The 18366-nt window shown below is 36.1% G+C and overlaps 1 protein-coding gene across 1 annotated transcript in view; it reads right to left on the reverse strand.

Moving 5' to 3' along the window:
• Window positions 1-18124, reverse strand: part of LOC107223577 (free fatty acid receptor 4-like) — a 30217-nt gene extending 12093 nt beyond the window's left edge. The window contains exons 1-2 of the mRNA XM_046733369.1: window positions 17963-18124; window positions 17350-17868 (exon numbers count right to left, since the gene is read on the reverse strand). The gene's annotated coding sequence lies outside the window, so the exon portion shown is untranslated. The remainder of the gene's footprint in view (window positions 1-17349; window positions 17869-17962) is intronic.
• Between the last annotated feature and the right edge of the window lie 242 nt (window positions 18125-18366).

Raw genomic sequence — 18366 nt, forward strand, 5'->3', positions numbered from 1 at the left:
ATTCGAATCATTGTACAATTTTTACGGCCGACCTTTTAGAATTTGTATGGCTAATTGACAAGAAATAGTAATTGAAATGGCTCAATTAATTCTTACGTCAATTAGTAAAAGCGTAATTCCAACATTTTTTTTCCAAAAAAAAAAAAAGAAAAATATATCGCATATATGTAATTTCCATTGGTAACAATTTTGAAAGTGTCAAGGGTTGAAAAATGAAAATCCAGAATTGTAGGTAAGCGGTGTGAAAATTCATCACGTGCCAACATTTTTTCCACAGCATTCATGGCAACCCTCCCCGCAATCAGTGCTACATTCGGCAGGAACATCAATTTTCTCTCCGGAAAGGGTGCGTCGTACAAAAAAGACCGTGAAAGGTTTGGATGCTCTCGTCGTGTGGATACGAAAAAATCTCGCAGAGAAAAATACCGAATGCAAATATTTATGAATCACGACAAGCTTTCTCCGTCGGAGACGTATTCAAAAGTTTGATTTACAAATTTTTAATTACGGTTGCTCAATTCGGACAACGATTAGACTTCAAGGTATCTCATGAGAAATGTTGATACGGAAAAAAGCCGCTATTGGAGTTGAATAAGCTTTCGAGACGAATCGAATCGATTGTAATTCAATTTCATTCTTAGTTTGTCTGTATTAATAAGATCATTTTTCGTATGTGCCCCGTTGAAGGTAAAAATAACAAGGGTGAGTGGGAAAAAGTTGATGTGATCTCTTATCCGCCCCTGAGCAGACTTCGGCTTTTAATGAAAATCCCATACGGTGTTTAAATAATTAAAATTCACGGTACAAAACAAACTTAGAAATTGCGGTGAAATTTCGCACATGTTGGATCGGTTGACACTGTGATATTAATAAAAACAACAACGTAAGTAAAAACACGTTGTCTTCTGATTAATTTTTGAGCGAATACACGACCACGTATACCGTTTGTTTTCGTTCGAGTTGCTGGAAATTGGAGCCAATCTAGTTTAACATCTGCTCAAATTTCCCGCAGCGACGAGAATCCTCGAATTAAATTGCATATTCATACATTACTCACTAAAAACATTACGGTAAAAGAAAATTCAATTTTCACCACGAGAAAATGAATTTCAAATTTCGCTTGATCGGTCGTGTTTCGTAAAAAATGTTGTTTCGCTTATTTCTCGATTTTGCATTGCTGCAATATGATTCGTTTGAAAATTTTTACAACATTTTGCTCTAACATCATTCTGACTCTAAAAAGAAGTAGAAGATTTATTTTCTTTGCCTATTTTGAATCAGAAATGTTACCTTATATCTCCACTAGGTTATAATTTGTCCACAATCAAAGTTAAAATTTTCACAGAAATCAATAAATACTTCATTATCAATCATATTTCTCGAATAGCTGCGAACACAATTATATCTTGAGTATGAATTATTATTTCGGGCCAGTTTCTAACAAAAATCGTCCTTGGGGACTGATCGACCAAATGACCACATTTTTGAAAAAAAAAAAAAGAAAAAAATACCCTCACCGCAAACGGTGAAAAGTGCACAGCAGGCAACTCGGTGACAGACGTGGGGTTGAGAGAAAAAATTTTGTCTTACAGAAAAACGGTTCAAGTCTGTTAAACACGTGGAGGAGATTTTTGGAAAGTGATTAATTACCCGAGGTTGACATCCAAGAGGCGTCGCGCGATAAGAGAACGTAAAAAGATGCCCTCAGCTTCAGTTTTTCCTTTGTAAAGATTTTTTTTTTGACCTTGAAATACGCACGTGATATTACCATGCCTACTTATACATACGTATACATACATTGTATATATACTATAGGTACTAAACCAAAGGATATATGTTTTGCAGACTTTGCGAAGAATTATGGATACAACTAGATAATCATCGTTGAGTAACAAATGGACACACATTCTAAATGCAAAGTTGGAAATTAAAAAATTTCTCTTATCTATACTGTGTGGGAAAGAAAAATCGATGGGAAAAATTCAGAGATCTCTCTTATTGATACGAATTCGGAAGAATCATCACGAAAAAAATTCGGTAATTTGTAACGTTGGTGTGTCGATGAGTTTTTGAGGAAAAACTCCTTTTTCGCAGCCTTAGGGTTACCTACCTGAAATTGAATACTGAGATAAATTTTTAGTTCCGGTTACCGCTCCTTAAATATTTTCATTTTTCACCACAATCGAAAAATATAGTTCTAGGTATAAAATGAAAATTAGTTTTGTAGCTATTATCGGAAAGTCTGGTATCCGTTACTATTCTTTCTCATTACGATCACTGTTACCATATCATTAATAAATTGACGTTAAAGCCTTATTTGACTAAAAAAGTATAGTAAACCTCAGAAACTGATTTTGCGTCGCAATTACCAAAAAAGGATCGACAATAGCGCAAAATGGTTACGCGTACCTCGTTTTTCGTAATTCCAACAATATTCAAACAGTTCTTTTAACGATTCCTGTGTTACTGAATTTTTCTAGTTACTATAACAAATGAAATTCTTATCAGTGAGTAAACTGTACATAACACATAAAATTCCCATTCAAATTCTACAAACTTAACCAATCTACGATCGTTATTAATTTGCAAAATAGAGTAAGATTTTTTAAATATTTCATTACGTTAAGGTTACTAACTTTAACCGGACAGAAAAAAAAAAAAAAACTGACCCAGACACACACCGAGAGAAATTTCTAGCTTCTCAACTATTTTTGTTTATTACCATGACAAAAATATACATGTATTTCTGGATATAGAATGCTAATGAATTTTGTCGCTGTAACCAGAGAATCACTCGTACTATATTCTATTACAATATATGCGATAATTTGATGTAAGTGAGTGAAAAAATTGACGTTGAGACCTTAATTAACTAAAAAATGTGGCCATCTCTGTGTTTTCAATTCTTTGTGTAATTTCAATAAATATTATAATTACTTGCACCATATTTTCTTGTGATTCCAAAAACATTCAAACCATTATTGCAGTCTTCTAAGATCTACTGCAAATAAAAATTTTTTTTTTGCGATATCATTTGGGTTACATGCGTATTTCACTGTTATACGCAAGCGAAGACAGATGTTCTCTCAATTTACGATCTCCTTTGTACCTGAGCTCGATTCACTCCGAGTGTCGGCGATGCAGACGTAAAACCTACGTGGGTACAACTTTTTTTCGAATATTTGCACTGACAATGTCTCCGTAGGATTTCCCCACAAACACGACAGCTACTCGATCTCACGTATATAATACACATCGCTGCATTCCTGCAGAAGCTTGATACGTGTCTACTTTGGTGACCATGAATTCATTTACGAGGTAGCTTCTACGATGTCTTTATTAAGTTCGTTGGACAGCCGAAAAATATCGTGAATTTTACGGGGGATCGTATAAAGGAGCGTGTAAGGTTTAAGGTTATGTAGCACTCCTACCCTTACCGACCGAGTAAGCTCGCCCTTCTTTTTTTCCTATATTAAACGAACAAACGTGACGAAAGGGTTCGAATTTCGACGGTGCATCGCTCTTTTGTAGCGGAATTCAAGAAATTTATTCATATCCCGAGACGTGTTGGTAATCCCACATTTTCCGCATCTTAGGAGCCAAAAAGTGCATGGCTGAGATGCGTTGCGCAATTCCGGAAAGAATGAGAAGTAAAATAATCCATCGTTAGACTGTTTTCAAGCAATATTGAGATCGTTAGACGAGAACTAGGAATTACGTTTATTTCGTGGATAAAAGATGCTCGGTCGGTAAGGGTAGGAATACTGCACGATCTTAAGAAATGCTTCGAGCAAGGCCAAATGACTGATCCGAGTGTCTGTTTAATAATATTGCCGTGTAGCCTGCAGACGTCTGCCGCAGTTTGCTTTGTTGGAATATTTTAATGACTTTCATAGACAGAGAAAAATACGTTGCGATTTATTCGGAAAAATAATTTCTCAATAAAGAATAGCAGAGTAATTAGGACAATCACCGTCTCTCCATAATTGCCCGCTTTCGGGGCTCTGGGTGCAGAGCATTTTCGGAAATAGCGAGGACAAATTCTTTCCACGTTAAAATTCAAAACGAACAAAATTGTAGTCTTGTGAAAAGTTTCGATCGATGATGACTTCCGGTTCGTGAATTGCCTCTCTCTGTATGAAATTTAATAAAATCGGCGTTCAACTTTTACACCGTCCTTGATAGTATGCGCTATTCGAGCGTGTACCCGAAGAAGAACTATAATAGCTTTTCTGTTTATCCTGTTAGTTTTTACAACAAAAATATTTTCTGGCATCGATGTTCTCAGCATTGAAACATCCTAGCTGACTTATAATAGCGATTAAAACCGTCCTGTGTGGGTGAATTTAAAATTAGAACGTTTGTCAGGTCCGCGCGTATGTATAATGCCCGTTGTGAAAATCGTAAAATCCTTAATTACACAGCGGCGACGATTCACGCTATTGCGGCACTGGTGGTGAAGACGATTTACTCACCCTTCCTCAAAATATCTCATCCGATGTCTCGTATAATAATCCCCGCATAGTCCGATCACGGTTATTAAAACACGAGCAAACAAATATCCCCACATTTCCTGATCAGGTTTCAAACGCTTTCAAAAAAACCTACCGCCAAAATTTTTCTCAATTCTTTTATGAGAATTTGAATTTAAAAAAAAAATATACGTGATGATTTTTTATTTTATTTCAGTCGAACAGCGAAAAAACTGGAGTAGCTCGTACATCATGAGATACTGTATCTATGGCGAATAAAATTTGTCACGAAACTTTGCAAAAATATCTCAAATCATGACCGATGTAAAAAATTCACTTAAATTTTTATTTTATTCAAATTCCTTTGTATCTAGTCTAAAACGGCTAAGCTCGGTTGTTGCTGATTCAAAAGTGAATTCAGATGGGATCCCAGACACTAGAGGAAAAAAATTTACCATCAAGATTTGAATCCGTGAGGAGACGCATGGTAATACATGTGCGTCTTATGGTGATGAAAAGTGGTGTTTGCAGAGCTGCTGTTAGATTTTAGTTATAACTGCCCGCCAAAGAACAAACACTGTCATAATTAACAGGACCTGAAGTTTGACCAAATACAAATACGACCCAAACGTACACAATCAATTATCGGGCACTGCGTATTTGACTGGCTATGTGTTGTACCATTATAATCCCATCGAATCCCCGAAGGTAGATTAATCGATGAATTTCTAATTCGAATTCACGCGCATCGTATTTGTGCATAAAGTGTGAAAATAGCCCATCGTATTTACCGTTCGGTGTTAGAGGAGTATTTTTGAGCCGCACAGTCGATTCAAGAACCGTAACGTGCATCGTGCAACATTATTAACGTTCCGTTTCGAAAAACCGAATCGTTTCGGTGCCGGAAGTGGCTCCTCGCGTTTAAAATTGGCTTATTATATCCTCTCGTACAGCGTTTCGAATATGTAAATGTTTTATATCGCGTTGAAGCCGCCGTTTATTCTCGTCGAAATTCTGGCACATATTGCGGTATAATTCAAGTTAGATAATATCCACAGACGAGGATTTTAAGGCTTTGTAGAAACGACGTCGCGTCTAAGCTACTGCCGCGATATTTTCCGCGATGAACTATTTATTTGCCCAATTAGTGGGGGCCTTGCAACCACCTTTGAAAATCCTTATAGACGGTAATATTCCCAAATATCGAGCGTTGAGTGAGTTGATTGCGCGTATATATCGCTCTCGGAACGATCTGTTGCTGGTTTTATTGACACTATGTCATGGACTATATATCCCAAATTAAACAGACTTCGTACTCGGTGAATTATTCTCCCGGTTAATACCGGTGCCAAACTGGCAACCCGTCTTGTCTCTCCTGCGAAATCCGCGATATGGAAATTGGCGATGAGCGTATCAAACGAATTCTGCGAACAACATTTGACGCGGGTTCAGACGGATTAGGATTATTGCAGGTTGAATAATATCTCGGGGAAATCGTAATTAACCACCCGCAATATGTACACAAGTCGGATCGATTGCTTTTTACGATCTGCCGCGTGAGGCGCGGGAATGACAGCCTCCAGACATCGGCATCTGCAGCTTTTGAAATTGCGGAAATACGTAGTGCCGATCAATTGCTACACGATACTGAAAATACGTCGCACTCTCAGGCTTGCAAACAGTCCATTTTAAGATCTATGATAATTTTAAGTCCAAGCAAACGATGACTGATGAATATTATTTTGTGTAGCAAGAAGGCAAACCGGGTCTTTTCGGGCCGAGCGTAAATTTAAAACTAAGTCGCAGGTGAGACGAAGACGAATATTGCAAATAACCGAGGCGAAAAGATCGCTGATTCCTTGTTGCACAAGATTCTTTGTGTAACAAGAGTACGAAGCACAAAATTGAGGTTAGGATCGCGCAATGTCAGTTTTACTTGCGACTGCGCGTGCGCGCAGTAAGGAATAGATATTTTTCGGTTCTACGCGCATGCGCAGTGCCAGACTCGCTCTACCGTCATAAAAACTGGAGCTTTGTGTACGGAAAACACGGGTTGAAAAAACGCTTCGAACATACTAGCGTTATGTAAAGAACGTTTCCGTTGGTTTTTCTCTGAATGATTGTAATATCCGTTACAGCTGCAGCATTTATCGTTATCGAAACGAGTCTACCGTTCGTATTTCATAATTTATAATATATAAGTACTTTCGCTTTTCAAATTTGATACCCACTTCAGTTTTACCGCATTTTTTTTCACCAATTTCATTCCCGAGAAAGTCGAAATATGCACAAAAGCCAAACTTGTATAAGATTCTTATTACTAAAAAAAGCCCTGGCAAGGACTGCGAAAGAAAAAGTTAAAGGTCATGCGGGGCTTTTCTTTTTCGTCTAGTTTATGATCGCTGGGAAATACAATTTTCAGTTATACGGGACGAAAACGTCTACACACCGCATTGGTCACTAATTATGCGTGGTAAATTAAAGTACTGATAAGAATCGGTTGGTATATATATTAAATGTACATGTCTGGGGTTCTTCACTAATTAGCCAGAGCCACTTTTATCTTTTACAGTCAAAGATGCTTTGACATTGACCAGACATTCGTTAACGTGACACACAAAGGAAGAAACAGACATTCACATGATTTTAGGATTAACGGAAAGTGGGTAGAAATTGGTTTTTGCATTAATCTCGATAGTTTGTTGAGGATACAATGAGCAAAGAAGATCCTTCAAGATTAACAGACCATCATGGTCTTCGGCTGATCGTGAGGATATGATTATTTCCAAATTCCATACGATTTCTTTCCGTAACTGGATTTTTGGTAAGGTTAAAAATGGTAGAGAGTTTAAAAAGTTTGCTTGATCGGTTGCAGCAAGCTTGTATACCTAATCCTACCCGAAACAAATCAAACTAAACCTAAAACGAACGACCGCACGTAATTCGTTTCTGTAATAATCAGTAAAATAAAGTTTACTAAAAACACTTGGTTTTTTGCATTGGAAGCTAGAATTCACTTATCGTTAAACAGCAAAAACGGGAATAAGTCCCGGGTTTTTCTTCCGTCCGACCATCCGAAAATCTTATCTTCGAACCACTCAACCACCATAAGGTTGTAGGTGCAAAGACCAGATCAGGCTCATGCGTAAAAACTTGTCGGTTGAAGGATTTCGAAAGTTTACACGTGCACAATGACGGACAGGAATTACGGACCTCTGGCCCAGAAGCACTTGGCCCGTTATTTACAACGACTTTATCCTCCGGCTCAAGCTATTAAGAAATCCAACATAAAACGACTGATTAGAGCGATAGATTACTGAACTAAAATTTTGTCCGTTATACCCTGAGCATAATATTGACTGCACGATTTTAAACGAAAAGGAGAATTATAAAGTGTCTGCAATCAAAGGGTTTAAAAAACGGAGAGAAACTGTTTTTTTCTTTGTTTCAATATTATTCGTTGCTTGAATTCATCGTTTGAAAATAATAAAAAAAAAAATTAAAGTTGAAGCATTTTTTAATATTCCTGTTCAAATAGAGTTTGCGCATTAGAATTGGCTCGTCATCTAATTCAGATGAATTATCTATATAATCTAATTCGAACTGCCCGGAGAAATTCATTTTCATTGCAGTAGATGAAATTAAATTTCTTCGATAAATGAGGAGATCCTGCAGTCTAAATTTATAAAATTGGGTTCGAGATGTAAGAGTAGAAAAATTTCTATATCCCGAAACCTGGAACCACGGAGACCGTAAACTTCATGCAATCTATCATGCCTGTACATTTTGTAATTACGCCATTAGATGGTATTTTTTTCTCTCCCTAAGGCACGAAGTTAATTCGATAAGATTTATCCGAGTCAAAGCCTGTATGTTTTCCGGAACCGTGGTTGGAGATTATTCATTTTGCTTCGGCCGTTAGGCGTTCCACGAAAAGCCAATTGTACACCTAATTAGCTCAAGCGTTCCGACCACAAGCGTTCTTTCTTACATGATACGCAGTTAATACGTCTCATTCAACGTTCGTTACGTAAGCTGTTTAGATCAACAGTATTATGAGTATACATAAATAAATACTGACCGTCCGTCCCGGTTTCGGCCGCATCCAAATTTAATGTAACAAAATGAAAATTCTATCGAGATAAAACGATCTATCTACTTACAATCAAGAATATTTTTATGACAGCCTAATCTAAGCTAACCTCTATCTGTAAGAGTTTAGTCACCTTTCGTATAAGTGTGTGATCCCGTTCTGACTTAGTTTACAAATATCGTTACATCTTCAAAACTATTGATCTGGTTGTAACGAAATATAGCTTAAGACGTGGCCAGATGTTGTACCTATCCGCAGAAAAAAAATAAATCAAAATCGGTTCAGTAGTTCCGGAGTTATAAGCGAATATGCGGACAGACTTTGAGTTTTATATATAGGGTATTCCACGCCAAATCGATCAGGGTGTGGCCTTGACCTCTCGGATTTGGTTCGAGATTTTTTATATTGTTCTTCCAGCTCTAAAAGGTATTTAACCTGTTTCTCAGAATTTTTTGAATCAATTTATCTTATTTATGATTTTTGAGAACCAACAAGTCTTTGAACGTGATTTAAAAATTTGAGAAAATTCTCAAAAATCTTGAGTCAGGTATCAAAACCTTTAAACCCAGACCCAGATCTAGCTGGCATTTGCTTTTACTCTTTTTTGAGCATTTACTAAAAATGAAAATTGAAAAAATTAGATTCAATAGTTAGACTTTTGCAAGCTGCTGTTTAAACATTTTTCTGCATATTCCAGCATTTCATTCAATTTTTCAATTAGCTCTTCAGAAGACATGCTGCTTTTCAAAAATGATAAGTAAAGTAAATTTACTCAAACGAAAACTGAAAAAATTTGAATGCATTTTAGAGTTCGAATAACGCTATAAAAAATTGCGGATCAAATTTGAGAGGTCGAGTGTCAAACCCTGGTTACCTTGGCGGGGAACGCCCCATACATAGAGATAAAAAAGATGTACGTATATATTTTTGTTGTGCGTACGTGGAAATTCAAGCCGAATATGTGCAACGATCGATTCTATAACAAACCATGTGTAGCTATACACTAATTAGTTTTTTCACCCACCGGAACGAATTTGACGAGCATGAAATTGATGTTTAGTTATTACATACCAGCAACCATGCAGTTATCACTCCTCCTAATAACCTCTGAAAGATGTATCAACCGTACAGACTGCTGAGAAAAAAAACAAAACAAATAAATTTTAAAAAGAGTTGACGCAACCTTTTTCAAACACGAAAAAATTTTCTATATATATATATATCTATACATGCCCTTTACTGAGAAATAGCTAATTGTAATTGTTTTATGGAAAAAACTTTGTGAATTTTCAATTTGTAGGGAATTCGAATAGAAATAAAGCGAAATATTTGCTACTTCGTTAAAATTCAACTAGCATCGCAATTGCGCTTTTGGCGTTGAAAAAAGAAAAAAAAAAACAAAAAAACAAAGCTAGAACAAATGTAACCTCTCTGAATTTGTTATTAATTGGTCCGTTCCACTCGACTGTATTCACAGTTTAATTCAAACGGTGTCAGTAAATTTAAACCAATGTATTTAGTCTGAAATAACTGTCACCAAAAATATGAGAAAAATCACGTTTCTCATGAAAATTTAACGGATATTATTTTGTCTCAAAAAATCGTTAAGAAACGCGATTTATTCGCAACAAGATTTTTCAATTTTTGGCAAATAACGGAACAGCGTCTCATTCGAATTCAGCTCGGCTGACTTCGGTTACGTAATTTATTTCTTTCGAGACTTTGACAGACCTACAAGTTTGACGAATCCTTAAAATATCGACCGAGGACAAAAAGTCATTTTTAGGTACCTAGATGATGCTTGTTTTAATCGTCTGGAGAGCCTCGACTCGTTAATTGGGATCCTAACTTCGAGTGTTTCTCAGCGGTGAGTGACGTTTCCGACTCGCTGTTTACACGATTCGTAATCACGGGTTGATGACGCATTCCATTCATCGCCGAGTGTCAAATTGCGTTGAAATTTTTATCCCCCCCCCCCCCCCCCCCTCCCCCCCAATTTTTGGACTAAATACGAAAATTTAGCAGCAGATAGTGTCGAATTGACAGCAAATCGTGTTATTTGTAAGTCCTCGCTATAATATTGTTTTCAGTGGAAAAGAAGAGCTGCTGGAATTTGGGTTACCAAAAATCGAAAAAATCATTCAATTCAAGCAACTTTTCGTTAATCGAAACAACAACGTTTTACTAATCAATATTGTGAATAATTTTTGAATCATAACCGTTGCCTTTTGTCTTCCTTATATATTGAATCGACAAGCTTTGTCCCCGATGAAATAAAATTTAACATTCTATTTCGTCGATATTCATTCAAACTACAATGTAAAACTTATTTTCATATTATTTCTGTTCCTGCTTCTTTGTCAATTCGTTATCAGACTTTCGTGCGATAATCGGTGGTTTCCAGTGGCTTTTAAAATAATCTCCGACGACAAGCTGCAGATGAAAGATTGCAGGCTATTGTCCTTTATAATCATTGTATTTGTTTTTTTTTTTCCTTTTGTTTTTTTATCTACAAACCGGAAGTGACAATCACCAGCAGATTCGCGGTCGAAATGCGAAGTCCCGACGGACTTGAAACAATTTGATCGTCGTTGTTGATGTGGTTTTTTTTTTTTTTTTTTCTTTGCTTTCGGAAAGATTCGGAAATAAAGCGCGATTAAAAACTAATTCGGCATCGGGTAAAAACAATCAAAAAAAAAATGTGTTTTAGCTAAATATTTCGTGAACAGATTTTGCGACTACGTGTATCGAACGTTTGTTCGTTTATGTGTGACAAAAATTGGAAAAAAAAACCCACTGACAAAAACAAACGTTAAATCATTGAGAAAATGATTTATCACTTAGGAACTAAAGAATTTGTCGAAACAAAGTGTAAGTTTAAAATCCAATATCGTGAATGAAATGTGTAAAAAAAATCTACCGATACACGCTCTTCGCACACTGTTCTTTTGACAGTATTTTCTGCGCCACGTGACTTCACTTTTATACTATAAATCTCGATCCATGAGACCATGGTGATAATTGTGCACGTATTCATGGAGCTGCACGTGATCGGATTGCATAATGTGAAAATAACAAGACTTTACCGAAAACAAGGAACCATTTACAAGCCCAATACCGCTGGAACTTTATACATATTATATATATATATGTATATATATGTATGTATGTATATGTATATATTGTATAAACGTACATACATACATACGCACCCTTAGATACATCATTTGTCGTGTTTATCACGGTAGGATGTTGACGCAGTTACTCTAAACACATGAAGTCTATAAAAAGAGGTTGTATCGCTGTACGTTATACACGAATGTGCGTACATATATATTATTTTTATATATATATATATATATGTGTATCAACCCTCGCAGTGTGGCGACGAGTCTAATTCACTCCAATTAAAGTCTCGTTCCTGAAACTATTGATGTCCGACGAAAGAACGAATGAACGAACGCGCGGAGTGATTAAGACAAATTCAATCATTTGTTGCATTAACCGCCGTCACACCATCCATTCATCCACCTTCGCAGCCACCACGGAGAGAATAAAGGAGCTGATCTTACTCAAAGTTGCGGTAGAAGAAAGAATCAGATTCGGTTTTTTTTTTTTTTTCGGTGATACATACTTCGTTGAATGAAATCTGCTACATTTATAAAAAACGAAATATAGTTGACGCGCGTATTTTTTTTTCTTTTTTTTTTTACCAAAAACTGATGCGTCCTATTTTTTTTTGGTTTTTTTTTTCTTTTTCTCACTTGTAGTAAAAAAAAAAAAAAAAATGTCCGGTACAAGGATGACCTGCGACAATGTAACTCGTAGCATAAGAACGTTGAGCAAGTTAACACCTGGATTGTGAAATGAAAATCGCATCTTCGTTGCACGACGTAAAATCTTTCAAGCCTTGAACCTGTCATTTATGACGGACGGAAGTGGAATAGAGCCATTGGTGAGTGAAGGAAAAAAATTGGGTTGCAAGATAAGTTCAAAGACGCGAAGAACGTCTCTATTTTTTTTTTTTAAAAACGTAGGACGCGTAGCGGAGCCTGCTGAGTATATATACGAAAGGCAGTATCTCTTATTTGCAGTGAGCTTTCTGTTTCTAAACAACCCATCAAAGTTGGAAGAAATATTATTTCTTTTTCCGAAAAATTTCCGAATTATATACATATGTATCGTGAACGAGGCGAATTAGAAGCTTGGAATGAGTTTTGGAGTAAGTTAGTAATAACCGACTTTGTTTAACAGCGAAAAATTATCTGGTATTAAACTATGTGCGCGTTTACGATCGACTTTCTATTCGGTATTTAATTTGTTACGTAAAAGCTTCTGGCGAGTTTAACATTTCTGTAGGTTGTTAATTGGGTTTGAAACCACGAGATTCGTGTATTCATCATGCTTTGGACAAATATTATAAATCGGCAATGAAACACGCGAGAGGGTTCGAACAAAAGTGAAATTGTTGCTTGGAATTCGCGTTGTATTTTCAGTTTCGGTCGGAACCTCTTGCATGTTCCGTTTCCGAAATTTAGCCAGTGAAAAATGGCGGAAAACATGTTTACCAGTGGCTTTTGGTCGCAGGTAAACAACGAATGAACTTTTCCCTTGTTCAAACGAAGTTCGAAACGTGGCTCAAGGCTTAAAGCTTTGGTTGAAAATTTCATTATACTCCTTTTTCAGGTTAAACTCCATCGGGATATGCTGAAAACGCGTGTTTCCAGGTTATTGAAGTTCCGTCATTTATAAAAGAAGAAACTTTTTGCAATTAAATTCGGCTTCAGTGTTCAGGAAATATCCCGTGTTTTGCTTGATTTTGTTTCCGATATCGCAAAAAAAAAAATATCGTTCTTCCTCTTATTTTTCATAGCGTGAAAACTCAATGTAATACACTGACAATGAGAGAAATTTCTATTTCCGGTTACCGCTCAGTCCTTGACCATTTTCATTTTTTACCACAATCGAAAAATATAGTTTTATTCTTTTTTTTTCATTCGAAAGTCTGGTATCCGTTACTATTCTTTCTCATTACGATCACTGTTATCATATTATTAATAAATTGACGTTAAAGCCTTATTTGATTAAAAAAGTAGAGTAAACCTCAGAAATTGATTTTGCGTTGCAATTACCAAAAAAGGATCGACAATAGCGCAAAAATGTTTACGCGTACCTCGTTTTTCGTAATTCCAACAATATTCAAACAGTTTTTTTTTTTAACGACACCTGTTTCACTGAATTTTCCCCAGTTACTTTAACAAATGAAAGTTTTCTCAGTGTAGATTAATCTGTGTATTTCAATGCTGGGATCGTAAAACATACGCGCAGTTTTCTAACCGAAGTTTGATAAACAATGCCGGGATATCAGGTTCGCGAGTGCGCAACTGCAGGGTTAAAATTTCTTTTCATCCCACCCGATTTCATTTTATTCTTCTTTCTTTCGACCCGTTTGGTTCTAAACAAGAGGGTGAATCACACATTTTAATACTCGTTGCGCGAACGAGTTTTGCCAGAGAAGTCATCCCGGTCTGTTGAAAAGAACGACAAAGGTCTGAAACGCAGGATGGAAGGAGTTGAAAGTTAAACGATCGTGAACTTCGCACGTAACGCGATGTGAGATGAATGTGGTTTTTGCATGCAGGCAAGGAGGCTCAAAAATATTGCGTTATTTTACATCCAAATAGTGACAACGTGGCGTGATGCGTGTTGATCTTACGAAATGACGTAACAATAATCAGAAGTCGCAAGAAATCAACTCGCAGAGGCCAAACCGCAGCTTCCGATTTCGTGGTTGGACCGCAGTGTGATTAAAACGTCAACCAACGTCAACCAGCCAGCCTGTTTGAAGGAAAAATGAAAGTTTCGTTTCTCTTGTCGTTAACTCAATTTTCTCAGACAATGCGATACTTTTTTTTTTCACATAGCGATAATGATAATCGGAACTTCACGCAGTCACAAAAATTCCTGTTATACCTTTGAGTCATACTTTATGCTACTGACAATAAGTCAGCTTTTTTAACAAGACAACAATTTGCTGATTACGAATCTGAAATCAGACATTGTGAATTCAAGATGGCGGATCGAAAAATTACGAATCTGAAATCAGATTTTTGGATCCGCCATCTTGGATTGACAATGTCTGATTTCAGATTCGTAATTTTTCGATCCGCCATCTTGAATTCACAATGTCTGATTTAAGATTCGTAATCACCGACACCAAAAACATAAAATTTATGTAAAACATGTATACGCGTAGAGGGGTAACTTTCTCGGTAATGAATTATTTCATCAACTTTGACGATCTTTTTCAATAAAATTGTTTCTAACAATGAGAATTCACATCGTATCGCAATAACGACTGTAGGGTATCGAAATTCTATTAGTATACTGTCAGAAATAGCAAAAAAACCGCAAATAGATATTTTGAAAAATTCTCTAAATATGCAAAAAATTGATATAAAACAGATGGGAAGATATACTTCCCACTATGACTCAAAGGGTCGTACAAGTAAACATGGATATTTCTCACCGAATTCCAAAATTTCAGTTCTGATTTTATAAAATTTTTTTACTACGGAGCAAAACATTTTTTATCGCGGAAATAAGAAGCTTTGCTAAATGAGGTCCATTTCAATGTACTGTCTCTTTTTAATTTCTTTTCTTCGTCACTCAACTTCTTTTGTCTTTTATGTTTTTTCGCTATATATATATATCTGTTGAAAATTGAAAAATCATGCTATATAAGCTGAAGAAAAACACTAATGAAGTCCAAATGACAATCTTATCTAAAGTTGTTTAGATATAATAATGTTGCACAAGTCATTCCCTCACTTTTAAATGTGACGAAGGAACGACGACTTCGAATAAAAGCTACTGCTTTAACATTTTCTGTACGCATTTTATTCCCCAAAACTCAATAAGAACAATTCAAACATTCATACATATTGATTTACCTTCATATACGTACAGTGAGGTAATGACAAAGAAAAATGCAATTTCGATATAATTTCAGCCAAATGCTTTTTCACACAACTCACTTCAGTGTTGAAAAGAAACCGCATTTTTTTTTTTTCTATGACGATGTTTCGATTTTCGTTTCAAATAATCTTACTGTAAATAAATCGCATTTAAATACAAATGTTACATCGATAATAAATTCATGTGACTCGGTACTAATTACTCGGGACTTAAATTTGAGAATTTGGTGAGAAATACCCATATATTCATTCCATCAATAATTGGTTTCATTCAAATATGACGAACTGAAATATAATTAATCTACTAATCGTAAGATCAATCAACAAGTAAATATTGTCCAATGTCTAAGGTCTTTTCGGATAGTTTTAGGCGATTTGAAATTGTCAAATAATCGCTTTGATCGAATAAAGTTTACGTAAATTAAATTTTTATAATATCAATAAAGCAAATATTTTAAGGATTTCAAAGGCCTTGATTATTGGACTAGTCCTTGACTGATATTGACTTTTTGTTAGAAAATAAATACAGAATCAAAAAATCATTGCATTTATCTTTTAAACAAATTATTAGATTCTGTTGCGTGTTATTTGAATCAAACAAATTGTTAGTCGAATAGAAAAAAAAAAAATCAGGAAGAAAAATCAAATACATTTACATATGAAAAATGAGATAAATGGAACGATTGACTCGAAATTTGACAATCCTCTTTTCTACGGTTCAAATATTTTTCCGATCGAACTGCAAATGGATTTTTACAAGTTTTTTACAAGTTCGCAAACTACGTGAGTCTGGTTTATGAATTTCAATTGTTTCGCGATACAGTTTGAAGATAAAAAAAAAAAAAAAAAAGCTCATGTCTTAACAAAGTGAAAAGAATAGGATAAAGTTACACGATTAGTTTCTAAGGTGCGGTTTAACGCACGAGTGATATCGGGACGAAAATATATATAATGCGACGCATAACTGTGAGACTTGATAAAACATTCATGCAGCGTAACGACATAGGGGTGATTATAAGTTCACAATTTAAGTACAAACATGTAAGGTAAATATTCAACGTACATTTCCAAAGAAAATTCAATTATTTCGAATTTCCGGAGAAGACGAAAATCATCTGATTGCAAAATAAAACTGGAAATTTAGAGTTTTGGATGCAGTGTATCGTAATCTGCTTGTTTGAAAACTTGGCGTTTCATTTTTCTGTTTCTTTTTTAACATTTCAACAAGCCAAGAATCTGAAATAAATCCCAGAGTGCGGTTCGAATTATGACTCGTCATTTTTAGTCTTCGAATTACTTCTTTCTCCACAGTTTTCCAAAAAACCACGTTTATCGTGGGTCCGAGAGAAGAGAAGAAGAACAGAAAAATAACTGCAGCATCGTGTGACAGAGATGATTCACGTTCAGATTCGGATTTTGCTTTTGAGAATCTATTAAGCACGCTTTGTTTAATTCCTAACGAATGAATGGTAGAAAAAGTTGTTTTTGTTCACCTGTGTAATTTATTCGATTCGCCTGGTTCGACAAGACATATATATATATTCGAGTCAAATAAACGACGTCGTTAGTACCGCCTTTTCATAGTCTTGTTTCATCGAATGTTCGACGAGTTTAAACAAATATATTTTTCACCATTTTCATCGTCAAATTCTATTCTACTAGATAAAAATTTTAAGCAACCGTCTCGAGTTACACTTTGAGTAAAAAATGAAAAAAAAAAAAAACCCGAGTGCATTTACGTTACACCTGTTAAGAATTTATGAAAAATGACAAATCATGGTGGAAAAATGTGTTTAAGTATACTTACTAATTAGTGACACGATTCACTCTCTCCGTCACCTGCCTCGTTGTTCCTCCTACCTTTCTCTGTAACTGAATAATTTTTCAGTTCGAAAAATTGGGTCTAATTCATATTGAGTATTTGAATTTTCATTCTACGCACTGTTCCCAATCACGATTGAAGTTCGTTGAATCACTTTCACTCAATTTCAATTCGTGCCAATTAGCTGTCAAAAGTTTGAAATTGGTAGGTCAGGCTCCGGCTCGATCAATCCATCAATTTCCAAATAAGTTAATCACTTGGAAAAGCGCAATCACAAATCTCTGTGTGGTTGAAAAAAAAAAACAAAAATTTCCAACGAACATACAAAAAAATCGTCTTCACTTCTCGAATCGCACTATTCTTCCAGTCACTCGCAAATGTCAATTGAACGTAATACGTAACGGTGAAAAATTATTCGCTCACTTTTTCCATACAGCGACAGCTGCGCTGATTACATTGCATGAACGCGAGCTTAATTCTTCGATTTTAAAGCGAAAAATGGTCCTGAAAACACAAGCGAACACGTGGAATCGTTCAGCACAATTTATCGCGAATCACGGGCTCGGACATTCGTGTATAAATAAAAATTTGCTCTCACATTTAACGTGTAACTTCGCGTCACCGTGACATCAAGTCACGAATGCGTGCGCGATTCGGTAAGAACAAATTTTACTTCAGGCACTTTTCGGAGTGGATTTCTCCGCGGTCTAGCTCCACGAGAGCACTTCATTCACCGAACGATTCCCGCCGACTAACGACGCCAGGCTCTTCGCATACCACCCGCTTTACTATCAGAAGAACGAACTCCCGACGCGGCGTCCCGACGCCATGCGCTTTGATGCACCCTCCGAGTTTACAGCGGGGTTGCAAAAATTCCCTGCATTCACCCCGTCCGAACAAGGAACATTTGCATAATTGTATTTCAGCGCAGGAACGCGGTTCTTTCACATCGTGCATTCCCGTGGATATAAACTGATAATTTTCACCGCTCTTCGCAACGAC

Source organism: Neodiprion lecontei, chromosome 3 (genome assembly GCF_021901455.1).
Source record: "Neodiprion lecontei isolate iyNeoLeco1 chromosome 3, iyNeoLeco1.1, whole genome shotgun sequence".
NCBI classification, from domain to species: Eukaryota; Metazoa; Arthropoda; class Insecta; order Hymenoptera; family Diprionidae; genus Neodiprion; species Neodiprion lecontei.